The 5,854-nt window shown below is 46.9% G+C and overlaps 1 pseudogene; it reads left to right on the top strand.

Moving 5' to 3' along the window:
- The first annotated feature begins 820 nt into the window (after positions 1-820).
- Positions 821-1,347, top strand: LOC101614920 (annotated as a pseudogene).
- The last annotated feature ends 4,507 nt before the right edge of the window (positions 1,348-5,854 follow it).

Consider the following 5,854-nt stretch of genomic DNA (forward strand, 5'->3'; position numbering starts at 1 on the left):
GAAAAATAAAGATCATATGCACAAGGCAGTGCATGCATCTGAAGTTCTTTTGCAGTGGCTAGAGGTCCTGGTGTGGCCATTCTCTCTCTCTCTCTCTCCCTTTCAAATAAATAAAATATTTTTTATGTTAATAACTGCTTTATTGAAGTCATTATGATGAGAGTTCAGTTCCCAGCTAAAAGCACAGACAAACGAGGCATTCCTGGGTTAATGCGAGCTGGTGGGTCACGTGGGACCGAGTGTCAAGGAGAGAACACCGACATCCGGTCAGCCCTGCATGGAGGTCCCGGCCGCTACCTCCTTTCCCACTGCTGGGCATACCACAAGGCAGTTCTTTAACACTAAGTCATTTCAGTGACATTAGGGGAACAGATGATAAAGAAATGGAACCAGGTTCTATGGCATCTTGGCTGTCGATGCTCTGCATGCAAACACAAGTTTTAGAACCTTCTAGTAACAGGCCACAGAGTGATAAAAACCTGTACATTTCTCCCTCAAACCTATTAAAAAAAAAAAAAAAAAAGGCTGGAGGGATGGCTTGGCAGTTAAGGCACTTGCCTGCAAAGCCAAAAGACCCAGGTTCGATTCCCCAGGACCCACGTTAGCCAGATGCACAAGGGGGCGCACATGTCGGGAGTTCGTTTGCAGTGGCTGGAGGCCCTGTCGTGCCCACTCATTCTCATTCTCTCTCTCTCTTTCTCTGTCAAATAAATAAAATATTAAAAATTTAAAAGGTTGGCGCCGGGCGTGGTGGCACACGCCTTTGATCCCAGCACTTGGGTGGCAGAGGTAGGAGGATCGCTGTGAGTTCGAAGCCATCATGGCCAGGCAGGTACTGCTGGGCCGGAAGGTGGTGGTGGTGCGTTGCAAGCTCATTAGCATTTCTGGCAATTTCTACAGAAACAAGTTAAAGTACCTGGCTTTCCTTCCAAAACATATGACTACTAGTCCTTCCCGTGGCCCCTACGATTTGCGAGCCCCTAGCCGCATCTGTTGGCAAACTGTGCCAGGCATGCTGCCCCCCCCCCAACAAGATCAAGTGAGGCCAGGCTGCCCTGGACCGCCTTGGGTGTTTGGTGGGATTTCCCAGCCTCCCCACCCTATGACAAGAAGAAGCGGGGGGAGTGGTCCATGCCACCCTCAAGGTTGTGTGGCTGAAGCCCACCAGAAAGCTTGCTTACCTTGGGTGCCTGGCTCATGAGGTGGGCCGGAGGCACCAGGCAGTGCCAGCGCCCTGGAGAAGGGAAGGAGCAGCTCATGAGGCCAAGGAAACAGGCAGAAAAGAAGGCAGAGAAGAAAATTAACAAGCTCACAGAGCTCCTCAAAACCCACAGACTCCTGGTGTGAGCCCAATAAGGACTGTTTATGCCTCAAAAAAAAAACAAAAAAAAAACCCAGGAGACTAATTGGAAAGAATAAGGGGTTTGCCTGGCGTGGTGGCGCACGCCTTTAATCTCAGCACTCAGGAGGCAGAGGCAGGAGGATCGCTGTGTGTTAGAGGCCAGCCTGAGACTACAGAGTGAATTCCAGGTCAGCCTAGGCTAGAGTGAGACCCTACCTCTAAACACCAATAAATAAGTAAATAAATAATGGATTCAAGTAGAAGAAGAATGGAGGAACAAAAGAAAGCAATGGAAAGGGATTATGGTCAAAATACATTACATGTATGAGTGAAAATTGTCAATAAAAAAGTTTAAAAATTAAAAGCAGTTTGGACAATGGAACACTCAGGAGCCATAGATTGTTGTTAGAAAATTTTCAGTGCCAGGGATGAGATACCTTCCAGTGAGTTGTTGGCCAGGGAGGTCCCTGATGCCCCCAAAACATTACAGGCCATTGCCGAGGCCCTTGGCTTCCCAACCAGGAATAGATGGTGAGACCCTGTTGCTGAAGACTCCACATACTTGGGCTGCAAGGTCACTAAGAAATCCTGCTGGAACTGAGCTGATAACCTCCTTGATGTAAACCAGCTGACAGAAAGCTGGAAAAAGCCACTCTGCATGCAGTTCAATGGGAGACAGAGATATCACCAGTGAATATAACAGTGGACACTGCAAGCCTTATATTTGGCCAGCCAGGCCAAATGAGCCAATGGGTGCAATAGTGGCACGTCTATCATGGTAGAAACCAACTTCCCTCTAACTGGCCTGGAGGCCCGCTCCAAGGGAGGGAATACATCCCTGATACTGAAAATTTAAAACAGAGGTAGTCATGAGCCCTAGGGGTGTAATGTCTGCTGCTGTCTGGCTAAATGTATATACTATGCTTATCAAACTGCCCAGTAAACACTTCTCTTAATGTTCATACCCTTATATTAATGCTACTCTCACTTTTGGTAGAGAATCTGCTCTTTTCAGATGGCAGTGACCTTGGGATGACTCAAAAGGCATCAAAGTGCTGAGAAGAAGTGACAGGAGTGCTTAGTACTGCAGTATCTCTATCACACCTTCCAAGGCTCAGGGCCTATTGCAGAAGAGGTGGCGGAAGGAATGTAAGAGATAAAAGAAGGGTTGGACTCCTTACAATGTGCTCCCCCCAGACACAGAATGGCCTGGATATTCATGACCTCACAGTGACTGATACTACCTACACAAGACCATCATAATAGGAGAAAAAGATTATGACATCAAAATAAAAGAGAGACTGACTGAGATGGGGAGGGGGTATGATGGAGAATGGAGTTTCAAAGGGGAAAGTGGGGGGAGGGAGGGTATTACCATGGGATATTTTTCATAATCATGGAAATTTTAAATAAAAAAAATGAAAAAAAAAAAAAAAGCAGCCGGGTGTTGGTAGTGCATGCCTTTTAATCCCAGCACTTGGGAGGCAGAGGTAGGAGGATCAAGGCCACCCTGAGACTACAGAGTGAATTCCAACCTAGGCTAGAATGAAACCCTACCTCAGAAAATTAAAAAAAAAAAAAAAAAAATCTAGGAATGGTGGCACACACCTATAATCCCAGGACCTGGGAGGCAGAAGCAGGAGGATTGCCATGAACCTGAGGACAATCCGGTCTATGTAATGAGTACCAGGCCAACTCTGGGCTAATTGCAAGACCTTTTCTTGAGAAGGAAGACCAATGCGTGGCATGGTGGTGCACACCTTTAATCCTAGCAGTGGAGGCAGAGAAAGGAGGATCGCCTGAGTTCTAGGTCACCAAGACTACACAGGGAATTCCAGGTCAGCCTGGGCTAGGGAGAGACTCTACCTCAAAAAAAAAAAAAAAAAAAGTGCTTCAGGCAAAACAAGTCGAGCCAAGATGAAAGAATGTGCCTTAGCAGGAGTGTGCCCAAAATGTCCTGGCGCTCAGTGTCCCCCGGGGAAATATACTCACCTCACAGCACAGGTGACAAGTCTATACGCCACGTGACCAGGTCCTCCCATCGCTGCTGATTGGGCTGGAGACCGAGAACTGGTATTGAGCAGCTCGCTCTAGCCTGGTGGAGATGAGCTGCCCTCCAGGGACAGCTCCCGGGGGGTGGGGGTGTAGCGCTGGCTGCAAGACTGAAGAAACGAGGGGTGATGAGCTTACTAAACAGCAAGATTTCCCAGGACCCTGGAGCTCCGAGAACCCGAAAACTGGCACTGAGGTGCCCGCTGAGGAAACAGCGAGGTTACCCTGCCTAGTGAAGCCCACTAACAACCTTTCGTCCCACACAGTCATGTTCAATGCCTTGTTTTTTGTTTGTTTGTTTGTTTATTTTTCGAGGTAAGGTCTCGCTCTAGCCCAAACCGACCTGAAATTCACTATGGAGTCTCAGGATGGCCTTGAACTCGTGGCGATCCTCCTACCTCTGCCTCCCGAGTACTGGGTTTAAAGGCGTGCGCCACCATGCCCAGCTCTTATTTTTAAGACATAGTTGTTATTGTTGTTTGAAGAAGAAAAAATATAGTTGCATTAGGTGCTTTTCTCTTTGAGCAAATACCCTAATAACAGCAATTTCAGCTCAGTCGGAGGTCACGGTCCATCACGAGGGGGTGGGGGGAGCCTGGCTGTAGGAATCTGAGGCCATGGTCAGCCCACGGGGAGGAGGCAGAGGGAGATAAACAGGGCTGCTCAGCTGGTCCTCTCCCTTGATTCAGTGCAGGACCCCCAGCCCGAGGAATGGAATGGCAACTGCCCACACCACATTTTGGTGGGTCTTCTCACTTCAATTAACCTAATCTAGAAAAATCCCTCCTAGATAAGATCAGAGATTTGTCTCCATGGTGACTCTAAATTCCATCCAATTGACAAGATTAGCCAACACAAAGGCTTTTAAATAAAAAGCCATTCAGTGTCAGATTAAGACAAAAAGTAAAGAAAAGGAAGAGAGAAGAAGAGAATGTAGGAGGGAAGGAGAAAAGGAGAGAGAGAAAGGGATGAATTAGAAACAACTCAAGAAATGAACTTGGAGCTGGGCGTGGTGGCGCACGCCTTTAATCCCAGCAGAGGTAGGAGGATCGCAGTGAGTTCAAGGCCACCCTGAGACTACAGTGTTAATTCCAGGTCAGCCTGGACCACAGTGAGACCCTACCTCGAAAAACCAAAAAAAAAAAAAAAAAGAAAAAGAAAAAAGAAATGAACTTTAGAAAATTACAACAGCCTGAAGCAAATGGCAGGTGACATTATTGAGTAATATAGGACTGACAATAGAGCTGTTCTCCTACTAAAAACAGCTTTAAAGACTGGATGTAGATGTTGGGGATGTGGCCCCAGGGGTGGAGTACTTGCCTAGCAAGCACAAAACCCAGCATTTTATCCTCAACAACCACAAAAATTCTGGGTTTAGGTCTGGAAAGATGGCTTAGTGGTTAAAGGCATTTGCCTGTGAAACCAAAGGATCTAGGTTCAATTCCCCAGGACCCATGTAAGCCAGATGCACAAGTGGCACATGCATCTGGAGTTCTTTGGCAGTGGCAACAGGCCCTGGCATGCCCATTCTCTTTCTATCTGTCTCTCTTATCTCTATCTCTCTCTACTTGCAAATAGAAAAAAAAAATAGGGCTGGAGGGATTGCTTAGCAGTTGAGGCATTTGCCTGCAAAGCCAAAGGACCCAGGTTCTATTCCCCAGTACCCACATAAGCCAGATGTACAAGGGAGCACATGCATCTGGAGTTCATTTGCAGTGGCTGGAGGCCCTGGCACACCCATTTTCTATCTCCTTTCTCTCTCTTTCTCCTTGCTAATAAATAAATTTTTTTTTTTAATTCTGGGTTTAAAGCAATTTTTAAACTCTCTTGGAGTGCAAAAAATTCCAAACAATAGTCAACATGTAGGCCAATATGAATAAGACAGAAAAGAAGAAATAAGTGTGGGACTTGGAATCCCTTTCCCATGGAGACACTCTTCAATTCTAGAACAAGTATCTCAGGGAATTAGTGGCCTTTTGAAACCTATGCCAGCTTAAAGGCCAAAAGGGAGCATCCAGGGACTGCTGGGAGATGGGCAGTGACCTACATTCTATGCGTGGGATCCTGGAGGTCCCACTGCTAGAACGCATCAGAAGATGGTCACTGGCGGGAATGGAAGGCAAACTTTGCTTTCTGAAGTCAGATTAAGATTACTCAAAATTGCCAGTGGCCCCAAAAAGTATGTAGAAGCTGGGACTGGAGAGGTGGCTCAGCAAACTTCAAAGGTCAGTTACAGGCTCTTGCCTGGAAAGCCAAAGCCTCATGGCCCAGGTTTGATCTCCAGTTCTCACATAAAGCCAAGAGCGCAAGGTGGCACATGGAGTGGAAGTTCATGGGCAGTGGCAGGAGGCCCTGGCACACCCGTTCTCTCTCTCCTCTCCTCTCCCTCTCTCTCTCTTCCTGTTTCTGCTTGCAAATAAATAAGTAAAAATTGTTGTAAGTTTATAGAAACAACAAAAA

The sequence above is a fragment of the Jaculus jaculus genome, chromosome 3 (genome assembly GCF_020740685.1).
Source record: "Jaculus jaculus isolate mJacJac1 chromosome 3, mJacJac1.mat.Y.cur, whole genome shotgun sequence".
In the NCBI taxonomy this organism is placed as follows: domain Eukaryota; kingdom Metazoa; phylum Chordata; class Mammalia; order Rodentia; family Dipodidae; genus Jaculus; species Jaculus jaculus.